General features: G+C 49.0%; 1 protein-coding gene across 6 annotated transcripts in view; it reads right to left on the minus strand.

Annotated features, from left to right (window-relative positions):
* Positions 1–16,182, minus strand: part of SEMA4D (semaphorin 4D) — a 128,475-nt gene extending 112,293 nt beyond the window's left edge. For 4 of the 6 annotated variants that reach the window (XM_070375217.1, XM_070375213.1, XM_070375215.1 and 1 more), the window contains exon 1: positions 15,942–16,182. The gene's annotated coding sequence lies outside the window, so the exon portion shown is untranslated. The remainder of the gene's footprint in view (positions 1–15,941) is intronic. The other 2 variants (XR_011465063.1, XM_070375218.1) reach the window with 1 other exon arrangement.
* Between the last annotated feature and the right edge of the window lie 2,732 nt (positions 16,183–18,914).

Genomic DNA, 18,914 nt, shown 5'->3' on the forward strand with positions numbered 1-18,914 from the left:
ACCCATCCCCCTTCAGCTCTGAGCAAACAGGCATGGCACAAAGAGCAAAGAGAAGCACAGGCCAGGCTGGGACAAGCTCCGGCTGCTCTGGGAAGTGCCCAGCCGTTCTCAGCTGGCGCAGCTAACAGCCGCTGCCAAGCTCGTGGAGATCACTCTGGGTAACAGAAGCCACACCGCTGCTCCCTGTGCTCCCGGCCAGCAGGTTGGAGAGACCGGCACCTGGCATGGCTAATGAAAGGAGCTGTGCTTGGGGAAAGTTTTTCCGTCTTTAGGGACCGCAACATAAATGCTAGAAAAGGCCTGAAAATAGTCCTGACACAAAACATCTTAGCAGAAGTCTGGGCCTTCGGAAAGAGCTGGTATGTGCACACGCTGCGTCCTCTCCCGGGAAGAGAGGAGACTGTGTGCGTGTTCTGGGTCTCACTTGTTTTCGAAGCGGAGTCTGCCCTTTCCACTCACTATAAGTGGTGTTCTCTTCCCAGGATGCAAAGTCTGTGCCCACCAGCTCAGGAGGCCACAGAGCCATCACTGCAGACCCGTGGGGACCTGTGTCTCTCAGGCCTGCTCTCCAGGCCCCTCAGCATCTACTTTAACAATCGTGTTCCCATCCCCTCCCGGGTTGCCAGGGAAAACCAAGCCTCGCTCCGTTGGTGGTCCTGTCCACTAAGCGGGAGAGCATATAAACATAAGGCAGGGGGGCCGTGCTTCCAGGGAGGCCCAAGGGAGCCCACATTTGAAACCCAAGCTAGTCCCTCAGGTTTCAAAGACCCGCCAGTGATCCACTTCCGAGGCTCAGGGGCTCTGCTTTGACCCAGTTTCCTGGCTCCCGCCTCCCCCTGCCATGTGTGGCCTTTGAGCATGCATTCCTCAGGCGACTGGGGATGGGCAGCTGGGAGGGGGCGCCCCTCTGCTCCAGGCTCCAACCTGTGCTCAGCGCCAGACTTAGAGAAACCAAAGAAGAGGTCACCGCAGCCAGTAGTTGATGCGGGAAATAAAACGACAATACAAAGTCCTCACACATTTGCTTAACGCCAAAAGTTTAAAATGTCCATGCAGTCACACAGAAGGCCAGACGACCAAATGGGGTTCAGTATTTTTCAATCTGGGGGGTGCAAACACAGTTTTTAACAAGATGCAATTGAACAAAATATCAGAGAGTATCCTATGTGGTTAGGGGTGAGTGCTCTCCTGAGAAACTTTTTTTAAGTACGGGTGTGTGTATCTATACACAAATGTGTGTGCATGCATATGTACACACATATAAGCAAGTTCACTGCCTTACAGAATAAATGCATGTCTTACTGTGAGCTGCCCTCAGGGTCTGAAAGCAGCCATTAAGTTTTAATATTCTAATAAAATGTTTTCAGCAACATTAGATAAGTACTGAAACCTCTCTGAAGCTTGGTTTTAAATATGACACTGAAATCTATCAGCATCCCAGTTCAAAGATAACCAAGAAGGGATATTTCACTTGTCACCTCATTTTATAATACCACAGCTCCCAGATGCTGCTGACCCCACTCATGAACGGTCAGGCCTTCCTGAGGCCACACACACACACACGACACAAGCCTGACTCTCAGTCAAACCCAGGCCGTCCATCAGAGCAGGCTCTTGCTGGAGCCAGGCATGGAGGAGGGCAGTGGGCCCACCCCTGGCGCAGGGCTCATGGCGGCCACACACTCTCACTCAAGCATCTCCTCTCACTCTGTCTGGACAGGCCAGCGTATGTTTCCCATTTAAAAGCACAACAGAAAGAACTCCCACCCGCTTTTTAAACAAGGCAGGTATAACAGGTCTATGAAAAGTGTGTCAGACTCTCAAGGCATATGACGTGTGTGTGTGCGCGTGTGATCTACAGTTGTGTTTTTTCCATTTTTCCTCTATTGCTGCAGAAAACTGGAGTCATGCAGACAAGCACCAAGGAGAAAACAAAAACCACAACGTCAACGAACTACATGACCCTCCCTTCTGGACAGTCTGCCTAATGCTTCCTAGACAAATTATGGGTCCTCACTGTATGCCCTGGTTTAGGAATAGTTCCTAGTACTTGATGTGATACATCATCATATTTTATACTATTATTTTTAGAGGTTGGCTAGCCTAACTGTATCTCCTCATCTCTGACCATCTGTCAGTGGCTTTCAGCTGGTATCTGGGTTTTCTGTTTATCAACACCTGACACCCTTTCTAATAAATGCTTCTTCACAACCATGATTCCTCAGCATAAATTTCCAGACAATGAACTGAAATGGCCGAGGGTACAGGTATCCTTAAAATTTTTTAAATACCTCGACCAGTGGCTACCCCTCAATGTGCGCATCAGATGCTGTATCTGGCAAGCACCCCTCCCTGCAGGCTTCAAGCCACAGCCCCCGTGTTCACATCCTGGGTCCACCACTCCTTGGTTGCTCCGTTTTCAACATCCTCACCTGGAAAAGACAGAAGGACTCTCCCAGCCTGATAGGGCTGTGGTTAGAATTCCACGAGACAGGCATAGTAGGCTGGTGGCAGGTCCCTGACAATGAGATCACCATGAATATCGCTATGTCACTCTTTCCCATAATGGCCTCCCTGTCTTCATCCTCATCTTTCTGATTCATAAATCAGGTGTCAGAGTCAGCGCTCACTGTGATTCTGCTCACATCAGTTACTGCTCAAACCCCTGCAAAATTAGGCAGAGTGAAAGAAGCTGGACCCAGAGGCTGTACGTTGTGTGACTCCACTTATACATCATCCTGGAAAAGCCTTAAAGGATGGAAAACAGATTCGTGGGTGCTGGGAATGGGCGGGGTGGGGAAGGATCTGACTCTGGAAGGACACAAGGAAATCTATGGAGTTACATGATTTTCTGTATCTTGATCTGGTGATTGTTACATGACTATGTTTCAAAACTCATAGAACAGGACATGAAAATGGGTGCATTTTGCTGAACGCAAATTGTCGCTGTTGTTCAGTCTCTCAGTAGTGTCCAATTCTTTGCAATAATGCGGAGTGCAGCACTCCAGGCTTCCCTGTCCTTCACCATCTCCTAGAGTTTGTTCAAACTCATGTCCATTGAGTCAGGGATCCTATCCAACCATCTCATCCTCTGTCATCCCCTTCTCCTCCTGCCCTCAATCTTTCCCTGCATCAAAGTCTTTTCCTGTTCTCATCAGGTGGCCAAGGTATTGGAGCTTCAGCATCAGTCCTTCCAATGAATATTCAGGGTTGATTCCCTTAAGGATTGAATGCAAATTATCCCTCAGTAAATCTCACTTTAAAACAAACAACAACCCTGCAGAGAAGGAAGTCTATGCTATGTGGCCTGGAATTCCTTGTCTCTTGGCCAGCTGCTTTCCTTCCTATTTTTCACTGGCTCCAAAATCTGTCATGTACAGAACGCCCTCCATACCTGCAGGTCCACCCAGGGTCCACACCAAACTCAAAGCCCCATCAAGGCCACTGGCCTGGTGTTCTCCATACAGACCCTGTGTTCAGACAAGGGCCCTGTATCCTTCTCCACTCTTTCAGATCCTCCTTCTCTTCCTTCTGGGAGACCTGCCCAGACCACCAGTAAGTAAAGCTTATCCCTCCTTCCTCTGCGTCAAAGGCTCTCAATTCTGGCTGCACAAGAATTACCTGAACAGCTGTCAAAACCACACATCCACACCCTCCCTCCCATCCCAGGAGATTCTGTTGTAACTGGGCGGGTGTGGAGACAGACACGGGGGTTTTGTTCTGCTTCATTTTTTCAAGAATCCCAGGCTCAGAAATGAAAGAGGGAAAACCATGCAAATCCCAAGGCATTAAAATGATAATAGGGGAATATTATAAACAACCTCATGCCAACAACTTTGACAACTTAAGTGAAATGGGCAGATTCCTTGAAACATACAGATCACCAGGACTGACTCAAGAAGAAACAGAAAGTCTTCATAGCTCTGTGTCAATGAACCGAATTCATAAAGGAAATCCAGGACAGCTTAACTAATAAATCCTGTTAAATGTTTAAGGAAGAAACAATGCCAGTCCTACACAAACTCTCAATAATAAATGAAGAAGAAACACTTCCCAAATTATTGTGTGGGGCCAACATTACCCTGATACAGAAACCAGACAGAAGGATTACAAGAAAAGATTACAATATCTCTCATCAATATAGTTCTAAATATTCTTAACAAAATTGTAGCAAATTGAATCTAGCAATACCAAAAAAAGATAATAATATCATGACCAACTGGGGTTTGTGCCAGGGATGAAATATTGTCTAACATTCAAAAATTAACTACTGTAATTTACCATATTTATCAAAAAAAGAGGAAAAACCATATGATCATCTCAACAGATACAGAAAAAGCATATAACAAAACTGAACATCCAGTAATGATAAAAACTCTATGCAAACTAGAAAATTCCCTCAACCTCCAAAAATGCATTTACATAAAATCTTCACCTAACATCATATTCAATGAAAAGATATTAAGTTCCTTCTTCCTAAGATTGGGAACAGGTGAGTGTCCATCGTCACCATTTCTGTTAAACACTGCACTGAACATCCTAGACAATGGAATAAAGGAAGAAAAAGAAATAAAAAGCATTTAAACTGAAAAGACAGAAGTAAAATGGTTCCTATTTATAACTGTCAGGATTATCTTTGTGTAAAAATCTTAAAGGACTACAAAAAAGCTACTGAAACAAATAAGTGAATTTAGAAAGGTCACAAGATAAATAAACAATATAAAAATCAACAGAATTTCTATACAGTAACAGTTCAGTTCAGTTGAGTCACTCAGTCATGCATGACTCTGCAACTCCTTGAACTGCAGCATGCCAGGCTTCCCTGTCTATCACCAACTCCGGGAACTTACTCAAACTCATGTCCATCGAGTCGCTGGTGCCATTCAACCATACAATATTCCAACAGTAGAAATAAACAATTGGAAAATTAAAAATTTAAAACCCAATTGTAACATTTAAAATCACAAAATACTCACGAATAAATGTGATAAAACTCATACAAGACCTACACTGACTACTACAAATCACTGCTAAGAGAAATGAAGGAAAGTGAATACAGATGGAAAGACAGTCCATGATCACTGGCTGGGACTCAATATTGTTAAAATAACAATATTCCTCAAGTTGATCTAAGGAGTTAATGCAATCCCACTCAAAATTGAAGCAGGCGTTTTTGTAGAAACTGGCAAGCCGATTTTAAACTTATATGGAAATGTAAAGGATCTAGACTAGATAACACAGTTTTGAAAATGAAGCACAACTGGAAGGTTCACTACCTGACTTCAAGAATTACTGTAAAACAACAGTCATGAAGATGGGCTAGTTTCTAGGCCAGTGGTGAATAAGCCAAAATGGACTAGAACTGAGTCCTGAAACAGAGCCACACAGATTCTCAATTACTCTTCAAATGTGCGGGAACAACTGGGTATATGCACTCAAAACAATGAACCTCAATCCTAAACTCTTTCCAGTTAAAAGGTAACTCAAAATAGATAGCAGATAAAAGCTAAGACCATAATGCCTTCAGAAGAAAACACAGGAGAAAATCTTTAGATGATGGGTGAGACAAAGTTTCTTAAACAGGACACAAAAAGCACAAACCACTAGCTAAAGACAGTTGATATAAATGGACTTAAAACTAAAAATGTCTGCCCTTTGTGTGATATCATTAATCAAATAAAAAGGTAAGCCACAGAGAAAACCATATTTGCAATACAAATATCTATCAAACTGAATCCAGAACACGTAAAGAACTCTTAAAAACTCAAATATAAGAGATAAATAGCCCAACTAAAAAGTCAGCAGAAGATTTTAACAAAACCTAAAAGAGCTAATAAATACAGGAAAAGATACTCAACCTAGAACATCTATGGTAGAGCACAACTCCCACCAGAGTAACTAAATTTAAAAAGACTGATGACAGCAAGTGTTGGCAAGGATGTGAAATAACTGCTCCCACGTTAGCAGTAGGGATGTAAAATGATACAACCACTTTGGAAAACAGTTTGCCAGTTTCTTATAAAGTTAAAGATACACTTACCACACAGCCTCACAATTCTACTGGTTCAGTAGTTACTCAAGAGAAATGAAAATGCATGTCCACTCTCAGATGTGCATACAAACGAATACAGCATTTTTTATATCCCCTTTTTTTATAGCCGTAAAATACATATAAGATAAAATTTACCATTTAAACCATTTTAAAGGATACGCAACCATCACCACTCTCTAGTTCCAAATCATTTTCATCACCTCCAAAGGAAACCCCATACATATTAAGCAGTCACTCCCATTCTCCCCTTCCCCAGGCCCTGGCAAGCACCAGCCTGCTTTGTTTTGTCTCAATAGATCTGCCTATTCCAGACATTTCGTATAAATGGAATCATACAATGCACTTTTGTGTCTGACTATTTTTACTTAGTAAAATGTTTTTAAGGGTCATCCATGTTGTAGCACATGTCAGTACTTCATTTCTTTAATGGCTAAGTAATATTCCATTGCCTGGATGGACCACATTTATTTATTCATTCATCCACTGACAGGCATTTGAGTTGTTTCCCAAACTGTGAGTTAGCACTGCTATGAACAATTGTGTACAAGTTTTCATTGGAACATCTATCTTCAATTCTTTTGTGTATTTACCCATGAGTAGGACTGCTGGGTCACATGACATTTCTGTGTTTAACTTTTGGAAGAATCCCTAAATTATTTTCCAAGTTGCTGCACCATTTTACATTCTCAAAGTAACGTGTGAAACTTACACCTTTTCCATATGCTCACCAACACTTGCTATTTTCCTTTTTTTTTTTTTAAATAAAAGTCATTCTTCTAAATAAAAGAGGGAAATAGTATCTCACTGCGGTTTGGTCTTGCACTTCCCTCGTGACTAATGATGTTGAGCATCTTTTCATGTGCTTGTTTCTCATCTGTCTGTCTTCTCTGGAGATATTTTTGTTTGTGTTTTAACTGGTTGTTCTTTTGTGTTGCGCTGTAGCTTGCGGCACTTTTATTCATAATAATCTTGAACAGGAAGCAATCCAAACATCCACCAGCAGGTGAATAAATCAATAAATCATGGCACACCCACGTGATACAACAGGATTCAGCAATAAAAGACGGAAAGTACAACACACAGCAAAACCCAAGAATCTCAGAGATGCGCCAAGGGAAAGAAGTAAGAAATCTACAATACATGCTTCCGTTCTGAAATGCTTAAAGAAACCAATCTTCTAATAGTCTAATCTCGACAGATCAGTGATTGCCTGGGTGGAGGGTTGAGTGCAAAGAGGCAACAGGAGTTTGGGGAGAGTTCATAGGCTACACAATCTCTGTTGCAACTGCTCGACTGCTACAGCAGCCGGACAGCAGCCAGGGACGGTAGGTGCATGAACTCGTGAGGTGCACCCTCACTTGCAGAGATCATCCACTGTCGGCCTCCATCACATCACGGTAGCAGCTGCATAACTGGATACCTTTGTCAATACTCACCAAACAGTGCCTTTAATTGTATGTAATTATACCTCAGTAAAACTGGTTAAAGAAACATTGGTTCTACAGGTGAACATCCCAAGTCTAATGTGCATCCAGAGTGGGCCCACTGGCCCTGCCTCTCCCCTCCTGTCTGCCCTCCAGGATGCAGTACCCGCAAAGGCAAGCCCTGCTTGGCCCAAGCTTGGAAGTGAAAGTGAAAGTCACTCAGTTAAGTCTGACTCTTTGCAAACCCATTGTCTGTCCATGGGATTCTTCAGGCAAGAATACTGGAATGGTTTGCCATTCCCTTCTCCAGGGAATCTTTCCCACCCAGGGGCTGAATCTGGGTCTCCTGCATTGCAGGCAGATTCTTTACTATCTAAGCTACAAGGGAAGCCTGCATAACTGTATACGTTTGTCAAAATTCACTGAACAGTAACCTTTTATTGTATGTAAATTATACCTCAATAAAACTGGTTAACGGAACTGTTTCTACAGGCAAGCACCCTAAGTCTAAAGGGCATCCAGAGAGAAGCTCTTCTGTCTGCCCCTCAGGGTACACCTCCCAACCACAGGCTGTGCTTAGCCCAACCTTGGAAGTCAAAGTGTTGGTCACTCAGTCATGTCCAACTCTGTGTGACCCCACTGACAGTAGCCCACCAGCCTACCCTGTCCATGGAATTCTTCAGGCAAGCATACTGGAGTGGGTTGCAATTCCCTTCTCCAAGGGATCTTTCTGAACCAGAGACCGAACCTGGGTCTCCTGCCTTGCAGGCAGATTCTTTACCACAGAGCTTCTGGTTCAGGGGTCCTGGGGGTGGAGGTAAAAACCTGCACCTGCAGCAGGGTCTGGAAATACAATGCTGCTGGCACAGGGACCACGCCTGGAGACAGGCTCTCTCCCTCACTCACGTGGCGCTCAGTGGATGCGGAATCAGGGCGGTGTTAATCCATCACACGCAGGCCCTCGCTAGTGACCGGGCCCTGTGTGTAGGGATGCCAGGCCAACATAAGAGGGAAATGCTCACATCCTGGCTGCAAGGACACGGCCCCACTTTCAGCCTCAGTTTCTGCCCAGGCTCATCAGGTCAGCAGACCAGGCCTCCTTCACCCTCCTCCTGTCACTCAGATGTCCTCTCAGCCAGAAGGGCATCCACTCCTGCCAGGGAGCCTGGCAAACTCAGCTCTCCAGACTTCCTATGCTCAGCACCCAAGAGGGCTTCATCAGCCCCTGGGCACCCACCGCCATGCTCAGAGGTTCCGCTGTCACAAGCTTCCATAACCATTTTCTGCCATCTTGACCCCTTCTGAGGACCCCAGGGCCAATCAGAGAAGTGGGGTACCTAAGAGGCTGATGACAGTTTGCTTGCGGGGGAACAGTGGCCACTCGTCTGTCCCCCTCCGTCTCCCTCATTGGAGGACATGGGCAAGGCCCCCACCCTACTTCCTTCACTCTTCCCCCTACTCCATCTTTCCCATCAGGACCAAAACCTGAAACACAACCCCTTATGCCCATCAGCAACTCCCGCATCTTTCAGCCCCCTTTCCCAGAAAAATTCTCGAAAAAACTACCAACTCCTGATGTCCTGAGCTCCACTTGCCACCTTGTCTTGGCCCAACACTCCCACCCCTCTTGTCAGGACACTGACAACCTCCATGTTTCTAAGGTCAATTCTCCAAGGATAATTCTCATTCCTCATCTAGCTAGCTCCCTCGGCCAGACAGCCCATTCTCTCCATGCACACTCTTCCAGTGGCCCTGGATGCCCCAGACCCCTCTGGCTTTCTCCTGCCCTGATGACATTCCTTCTTGGTTCCTTGACCTTGGACCTCTCCTCTCCTCCTCTGCCATCTTGTGCCGACTCAGCTTTAAAAATATCACCTTTGTGCTGGCAACAGCCAGACCCATATCGGACCCAGGCCACTCCCTCCAACTCCACCCTTGCTTGCCCAACAAGCCCCTTACCACCTCCACGTGGACAGCAGTGGAGGTCATAGGTACCACCCTCCCAAATCCCCCAAAGCTGCTCTGCCCATTGAGACCCCATTTCAGAGTGACGCCCACTCCATCCCTCGGGCTGCCTGAGCCAAGAATCTCAGGGTCACCTTGGACTCCTCTATTGAGCCAATCATCCCAATGGCTCCATCTTCACAACACACCAGAATCCAGCCAGACCCACCACCTGCACAGGCCTGCTCCTCTGCTCCAGCCACACCTGCCCTCTGGCCTTGCTAAAGCATGCCAGGACATCCCCCTGGTCACTCCTCACCTCTTCCATCAGCCCACCAGCCACCTGGTTTTGAATCTCAAACATTCTCAAACTGTGAGCACCTGGACCCCACACTGGCTTTCTCCATGGCACTATGGCCCCAATGCGTTACATTCGGATTTACTTCCTCTCCTTAGCCTTCCAGCACCCACTACTTGACCATAAGTGCCAAGCTGGCAGGGCCTTCTATCTCTTGGTTTCTTGCTGTAATTGGAGCTCAGTAAACATTTGCTGGACGGAGTGGTGGGACTTCATGAAGTGGAGGTGAAAGGGGCCTTGCTAAGTTGCTTCAGTAGTGTCCAGCTCTGTGTGACCCTATGGACTACAGCCTGCCAGGCTCTTCTGTTCATGGGATTCTCCAGGCAAGAATATGCCACGCCCTCCTCCAGGGGATCTTCCCAACCCAGGGATCGAACCTGCATCTCTTATGTCTCCTGCATTGGCAGGTGAGTTCTTTACCACATGCACCACCTGAGTACCTAATTTCTTTGCCTCAAAAAAGATGAATGATGGGACCTCACCTACAAAGGATACAGACCTCCTGGGTGCCCCAAATGCCCAGACGGCACAGCTCTATTCAGACAGGATCCCTAAGGCCTCTGGAAAGGACTGAGATGCAGAGAACACATCTGATCTCAATGGAAAAATGAGCCATGCGCCTACAGTCTGTTCTGATAGCAGGCAGCTCATGGCCATGCAGACGAGACCCCAGGCTCAGAGCACAGCCACCCCACAAACATGGAAAATACTAGTAAACAACAACAACAACAACAAACAAAACTCCCAAACACACGGTGAGAACAAAGTGGGGTCCAGCTGAGGCCCTTATTCAGAGTAGGCCTCCGGGAACGTAGTGTCCTTGCAAACAGAATCAAAAACATGCTTCAGAGCCAAACAACACCCAGATGCTAGATCAAAGCCAATTACATTCTGGTACTTAAGCAACTCAAATTTCTTGTAATAGGACAGGAAAATGGAGGGGGCGGGAAGCCCTGAGGATTCCAGGCAACTTGTACTTTTCTACTCCGTGGACTTAGCATTTTTATGGGTTTTGTTGTTGCTGCTGCTGTAGAGGAAAGTTACTTAACATATTCTCTACTAAATGAGAAAACAGCAACTGCTGACGATGAGTGGAACAGCCCCACAGTGGCAGGTCACCCAACTAGCAGTGGGAATCCACCCAAGAAGGCTCTGGACTGTCACTGCTTTTGTTGCTGGGTCAAGTCCCATGGAACGAAATGTGCTTCCCCACTTAGACCAGGACCATGGTGGGTCTGAGCTAAGGGTCTTCCCCATCGCATGGCGCAGGCCCAGCATGGTACCTCAGCTTACTGCCCAAATTGAGGAACGGCATTCCTATTAAATTTTCAGGGTCTGAGTCTCGTCCCCCCTATTGCTGAGGTCAGGGTACTGGTGTCTCTTTTTCAGGGCCCACAGAGCACAGGCTCAGAGCAAAAATGGCTGTGGACTCACTGCCTGCCTCACTGAAGCCACATCATGTTATTATGTTGTGTAGGAACACGAATTCCTACAAGTCAAATCCATTTCGAATAAATTTAGATTTAGAAACTTAATGTTTAGAACAGGGACTTCCATGGTGGTCCGGGGACTAAGACTCTGAACTCCCAATGCAGGTGGGGCCTGGGTATGATCCCCAGTCAGGGAACTAGATTCCACATGCCAAAACTAAAGAACCTGCATGCCACAAAAGACTGAAGATCCCAAGTACCACAACTAAGGGCCCGTGCAGCTAAATAAATAAATATTGCAAAACACCCAGGTTATTCTATTCCCTAAGGGCTTCCCTGGTGGCTCAGATGGTAAAGGATCCACCTGCGATGCAGGATACCTGGGTTCAATCCCTGGGTTGGGAAGATCCCCTGAAGGAGGGCATGGCAACCCACTTCAGTATTCTTGCCTGGAGAATCCTCATGGACAGAGGGGCCTGGTGGGCTACAGGCCATGGGGTCGCAAAGAATCGGACACGACTGAGCAACTAAGCACATTCCCTAATGGAAATCCCTTCTTACAAATACATTTTATCATTACAAAAACAATCCCTCTGTAAAAGAAACAAACCACATGGAAATAGGTGAGGGGATAAAAGGCTAGATTCCCCTTCCTCCTTCCTGCCACCCCCTTCTCAACCCTCTGCCAACACCCAAGCACACACAACTCACATGCACAAATATATCCTTCCCTCCCATCCCGGTCACCAGCTGGACAGCCACTCTTGCTCGGAGCTGTGTCCCTAGAGTCCGGAGCAGCACCTGCCCTCCTCGTCCACCTCGGGTGCTCTGTCATCGTCCGTTTGACACACAGAGTCTGTCATTCCAGACGCTTCTATACTTTATTACCTATACATGTGTAAATGGGATCACTCTATACAGTCCACACTAAGGAGCAATGTTTTCACTTAACTCATCAGCACTTCTTTTATTTATTTTTTAAAATTTTATTTTATTTTTAAACTTTACAATATTGCATTAGTTTTGCCAAATATCGAAATGAATCCGCCACAGGTATACCCGCGTTCCCCATCCTGAGTAAACCTCAACTATTCCATGAAGTGAAGGATCCTATGGCATTTGAGAGGGGGAAATGGGATTCTTAGATCATTAACTATTTTATGATAAAGACTTTTAAAGATTAAAGACTGAAGAGACTAACAAACCCTCAGGTACCATCACCCAGAGCGAATAACCGTTCAACAATGGTCAGTGCTGCCCCCTCCATCACCCAACCCATCCCCCACCCACGCTAATCTGAAACAGCTCTCAAACATGGCTCTCACTTCCTCTGCAGATCACTCCAGCATCTACAGCTAAAGGGTAAAGACTGTGTGAACATAACCAAAATACTGTTGTTAAGGAATATAATTATCTTTTAAAATCATTGTTCACTCAACAAACGCCCAACTGTCTCTTTAAATACCATCATTTTTGAAAGGAATGTTTCTTGGCTCAAATGCTGGTTAACTGCATTTCGTTCAAAGCTGCAATCACGAGTAATACATAGAAGTGACCTGGGGAAGGGGTGAAGTCTCCACTTTCATAGAGAGCATCTGAGACTTTTAGACCAAATAAAGGACCCGGTCCTACTGGTGGATCACAGGGCATGCTGGAAGGCAGCTATGGGGGAATGACTCCTGGGCTGCTGTGATGCCTGGTCTAGGTACAATATCGCCAGGTAAAAGACCATGCACTCAGGAAGGGACAGGCAATTCAAAGAGAGCCACTCCAAGGAGTTGCGATGAGCCACTTTGCTTATCCCAAAGATCACCTTAATTGGTGCACTGAACAATGCCAGCCCAGCTCCAGGCACGGCCCACTCACGTGCTACCTCCACTTGACTGAATCAGCAGATACTTCCTCCTAATAAATCTCTTGGAGAAGGCAATGGCACCCCACTCCAGTACTCTTGCCTGGAAAATCCCATGGACGGAGGAGCCTGGCGGGCTGCAGTCCATGGGGTCGCTAAGAGTCGGACACGACTGAGCAACTTCACTTTCACTTTTCACTTTCATGCATTGGAGAAGGAAATGGCAACCCATTCCTGTGTTCTTGCCTGGAGAATCCCAGGGACGGGGGAGCCTGGTGGGCTGCCGTCTATGGGATCGCACAGAGTCAGACACGACTGAAGTGACTTAGCAGCAGCAGCAGCAATAAATCTGCACTTCTCTCCATCACCTTTGACAGCAGGCAGGCTGCAATGGCCACGGGCTGTGCTGAGTCTCCAGTGCAGAGAAGCCTGCCCGACCGCCCACTCTCGGGTGACGCCCCGAGACATCCCTGAATGGTCAAGGGCCCCAGAGGCACAGGTGGAGCAGGGGAGACTGCACCTGCCGAGCCCCACAAAGGACAGCAGTCTTTCTCCCTGTAGCCACCCTCGACAGTCAGTTGATGGCAAATTCATTTGTGTATTTTCACATGGCCAGCTTCACCCCATGGCCACCCTGCAGGCCTGGATGGTTAACTTGGTCACTGTTGTCACTCCCAGAAGAGACTGGGATGGGGGGCCGGGGGCACAGGGATGCACCACCTGCCACATCACCTTCTCAGGAGTTCTTTTGAACAAATTGTTAGCATGAGGGGAAGGTCGCTGTGAATTAAGGAACACTTGGGAAGCCAATACACATATGCAGCAGCAGGGGCCTAACCCAGGCACACTGGGGACGCCTGGTGGTGGGAGGGGACACGGAGCCCAGTTGCCAATCCAGGAGCCCCAGGCTCACCACACAAGGGATCGGGAAGAGGCTCCTGGCCACACCCATCCCCCCCCACCAGAAACAGAACCCAGAGGGAGGGGTGGGAGGCCTTAAACTGTCCGTGCTCAGTGTGGGAGAAGCAGGCTCTCTTTGGAAGCACAGAGGACCAATGAAAAAACCATTGATCTCTGCAACACATTATTGATTTCGCTATGTGCTGGCACCAGCGGATGGTCCTTCCCCCCTCACTCAGAGCCAGCCATTAGCATGCGCTCCCAAGACTGGCCTAGACATCCCTGCCTGGTGAGGGGGGAGGGCGCTTGAGATGAAACCTGCCTTGGCTAACCCACAGGGACTGGATCACGAGTGGATGATGTCATTATGGTCATCTCCCTGCCCCCAGACCCACTGGACAGCTGTGCGGCGTGGCCCTGCACCCCACTCCTGAGCTGGGGTGGATGTACCATCTGCCAGGACCCCAAAGAAGGCTGTGAGAGCACCCCAGTTACCAGCAGAGGGATAACGCTGCATTTTCCAGCAATCATAAAGAGCCAGTACCTCTCGAATGCCAGCTCACGGTCCTATAACATGGCTCAAGAGTAGACCAGAGCTGGGTTGCCTCTCAGCATCAGCAATTTTTCTTTCTTTATTTGGTTTACTCGCTGTTCATAATACAAACTTTTTTTTTCTTTGCAATCTGAAGGTCTACACTCTTGGTGGGAAGAGTCTTTGTCCCCAGAAATACCCCAGTGAATCCCTTCACCATCCCCTCATCCCTGCAGGCTTTCCCCCTGGTAGGACTGGCTGCCTGGAGTACTCTGAGCAGGTCTGTTTTATTCTTCTTTATTCTTGCAGACGATGTGCACAGACACCAACGGTTCAAGTGACAATCGGGGCATTATCTCGGCCAGAATCCTGGCCCCAGCACTGACTGAGGCAGCCTGTTTCTGGGACACAGTAAACATTCCCAAAATACAGCGCCCAGGCAGCCAGAAGGCAGGCCCCAGGCCTGGGGCAGGTATGAGCTGACAGGCTACCGATGTCACTTCACCCTTGGAAAGGAAACTTCCGCTCGGTGGCGCCTAGTGGATCTGAATAGACTCAGAATGGGGGGGCCAGCCACTTGGCCACAGTTCCCAAGTCCTGGATGTGCTTAACATAAGTGGTGGTTTTCAAATCAAAAGCTGAACAACTTTGTATAGCATATGCGCTCCAGAAAGCGGCGACCCTTGCCCTAGACCACAGGCCTCGTTTTTGGTGAACTGCCCGCCTCCAGACGCCCACACACCCCCACCCCCAATACTAAATGAAATAAAACGAAGGGGACCACCACGATCCAACCCTCCTTTCCACTGTCTGCCCTGGCAAAACCCCAGTGGATTCAGCCTCCTGCAGTTCACCAGGCGGCTGCAACAGGTGCAGCCCTAAGCTAAGGCTGCTGATTCTCCTTGGCTATTCTAGAATCACGCAGCCAAAACCCAAAAGGAAGCCGAGGCCTGCAACACTCACTGCCAGGGCCCCGACCTGCCCCACCTGTCTGAGTGCGCTGCTCGGGGTCTAGCGCCCGGGGGCCGCGGCCCCGCCGACAGAAATAGAAGCCGCGGGGCCGGGCCAGGCCTGAATGGCCGGAGTGGGGCGGGGGCCGAGCCGACAGGAGCCGCGGGTCAGGCAGAACACACCGCCCCCGCCGCGGGCCAGGGTCAGCCGCGCGCCCCGAGCCCCAAGCGTCGCCGAGCCACCTGCGCGCCGGGGCAGGGAGGCAGCCGAGGAGGGGAGGGGTCCTGGGGGGTCCTGGGAGGGGACTCAAAGAGGGGTCTCGGGAGAAGTCAGGGAGCTCCGGGAAGGGGGCTCCGGGGAGGCCCCGGGGGTCCTGGGAGGAGTCAGGGGGCTTCGGGGCGGAGGCTCCGGGCGGGCTCGGGGGCCGAATCGGGGAGGGTCTCGCCGCCCCCGCGCACCTGCACCGCCCGCGCCCGCCCTCTACCCGCCAACCCTTACCTGGCGCGGCGTGTCCTGGCCGCGCGGCCCCGCGGTGCCGGGCCAGGCGAGCGCGGGCGCAGGAATGGCGGCGGCAGAGGCGGAGGCGACCGGCTCGGAGGCCCGGCGCGGAGGGGCGGCGCGGCCAGGCGACTCGGGGATGCTGCGGCGAGGGAGGGCGCGGAGGCCGGCGCGGGAGGGAGGGCGCGGGGCTGCGCGCAGGCCCCTCCTCCGCTCCCCTCCTCCCTTCCCGCCTCCTCTCGCTTCCCTTCCCCCTCTCTCCTGCCTCCTCCTCCTTGCCGCCCGGCTCCCCGCCCTACTTCTCATCCCCCACCCGCTCCGTCCCTCCCCTTTTCCCTCCCCTTTCTTCACCTTCCTGCACTCCTCCACTCCCTCCATCTCCACCCGCCCCTACCACCTTCCATCTCCACTCTTTCCCTCTGATATCTTCTCTCCCCACCTTCCACCTTTCCCCCTTAACCCCCAAGCCCCCAAAGGCTAACCTCTGCCCTGGCCAGGCCTCTGCTGGGTCCAACACACGTTCTGATGACATGCGCAGTTACCCCCTTCTCACCATCTGCTAATGAAGTATTGCCCCTTCTGGGAGCCTGACCTGACCTCACCCTCTCGAGCCTCCACCCTCCTCCAAATCTCCAAGGTTTTGCGAACTCCCAGGCTCTGATGCTGTTCTGCTGGGGACCTGACCTGCCCAATGGGTGGAAAAAGCATGTGGTCTCTGAGGACGCTTGCTCCTTTGCTTCTAAGCAAATCTAATTTGGATAAGAACATTTCAAACCAAGCCTTCTGCCACTTCCCCAGGGTGAGGTGGGTAGGTACCAATCCAGGTTTTGCTGCACCCCTTCTGTTTGCCCGCATGCCAACTGTTTGCTAAGTGTTCACCATCTGATCACTGCTGGTGACACACGTTTACACTAACCCACAGGTTTGAGAACTAGGTGCCCTCCGAAGACTGCTCCAAATCCTCTGGCCCTGGAGAAAGAAGTGACAGGCCTGAGAAGGTGGTTGATCTGGCCAGTAGGCCTGCTGAGGGATGCTGTCCAGAGAAAGGGATGCAGTTCCCAATGAACCAGCCAGGATTTCCTTGTGTGTAGTGTAGAAGTCAGGGCTTCCCTGGTGGCTCAGACGGTAAATCGTCTGCCTGCAATGTGGGAGATCCAGGTTTGATCCCTGGGTGGGAAAGATCCCTGGAGAAGGGAATGGCTACCCACTCCATATTCTTGCCTGGAGAATCCCATGGACAGAGGAGCCTGGCAGGCTATACTTCATGGGGTCGCAGAGAGTCAAACATGATTGAGCCACTAACTAACTGTAGATCCCAGGCTGCAGGAATCCTCCCAGCTCACCTGAGGTCACTTTCCTGATGCCCAGGAGCTGCTAGTAACCAGAGTGAGAGTTTTAAAATGAAGCCATTCCTAAATGATCAATAACGGGACTGAGAGCCTCAGTCTCTTTAGGGGCCTCCTCTCTTTCCATGCTGGGGCTGCCATAGGCAGACCTTAATGCAAGTGCATCAACACTGTGCCAGCAAAACTAAGATGGCAAAGCTAGTGCCAAGGGTGAAGGTAGGGGTGGGCAGGAGTTCACCCCCCTCCCTCTGTAGGTGGGAAACATGACCTGGCATCTGATAGGCTCCAGTTTGAGCCTTGGCTCTGATGTTTCCAGGTGACCTTGTGAGCCCTTTCCCACCCTCTCTAAGGGTTGCAGAGCATGGAAGAGAGACTCTCAGGTAAGACCCCCAGCACCACGTGCCCCACATTCATAGCTGGAGACTTTTATGAGAAAGACACAGGGGAGTTGTACCTTCCAAGCTCTCCTCCTGTGGAAGAAGTCTATGAATCTGTGTTCTTCCATCCTATTTGGATTAAAACCTGATGGGAAGATATGTTTTAACAGCATCCCAGACCCCAAGAAGGAACCCATTCTTAAGATGGATAAAAGCAAGTATTGCAAATACAAGGGCAGGGGGCTGTCTTGTGTTCTTTACTAGTCCGACCCATCTAGAATACAGTGTCCTTGCTTGGGATCTAAGGACAGCCACCAGCAGGCCATGGGAGGGCAGTTGACACGTGGGGAACCTTCAGTCTGGAAGATCAGTGTGCAGAGCACAAGACGGCAGAATCCAAATATTTGCAAAACTGTCCGGGAAGAAGGATTACCCTGTGGGGTTATGAAGGGCAGAACGAGGACAGATGGGTGGAAATTAGACTAGAGAGTCGATTTCCTCCCACTTGTGAATGCTTTCTGGCAGATCTGCCTGCCAGAGGAGCCAGCCACCCCTGGAGGACCATGTCCTACATGGCCAGTGTCTAGACAGGTTCTGGGGCCACTGCAGGAAATTGCTGGAGGGGGCCTACAGTAGGATGACCCCTGGAACCTTTTCCAGCCATTAGATCATTCCACGTTGTCTTTAATAAGGTCGCTGAACCCCTGTTTGCTTTGTCTGCAGAGTGGAGGGCGGCTCGGCAAAGAAACTGATCATATGCCTGACACAGAGTCAATGCTTCCAGCTTCAGCACCTTCAACAATCAATCATAAGCTTCTCCTAGTGTGTTTCCTCATTTGTATAAAGGAGATAAGGGAGGATCTGATGAGATGACAGCATTTTCCCACCACCCAGCACCCAGGAGGGACTCATCCGGGTCCACACAAAGTGACTCAGTTTGCCTTTTTATTTTTATCAATGTTTTATCTTCTATTATGAGACATTTCATCACTGCGAACAAAGCTACTGTAAGTAATGGAATTCCAGTTGAGCTATTTCAAATCCTAGAAGATGATGCTGTGACAGTGCTGTACTCAATACGTCAGCAAATTTGGAAAACTCATCAGTGACCACAGGACTGGAAAAGGTCTGTTTTCATTCCAGTCTCAAAGAAAGGCAATGCCAAAGAATATTCAAACTACCACACAATTGCACTCATTTCACACGCTAGCAAAGTAATGCTCAAAATTCTCCAATTTAGTCTTCAACAG

The sequence above is a fragment of the Bos mutus genome, chromosome 8 (assembly GCF_027580195.1).
Source record: "Bos mutus isolate GX-2022 chromosome 8, NWIPB_WYAK_1.1, whole genome shotgun sequence".
Taxonomy (NCBI): domain Eukaryota; kingdom Metazoa; phylum Chordata; class Mammalia; order Artiodactyla; family Bovidae; genus Bos; species Bos mutus.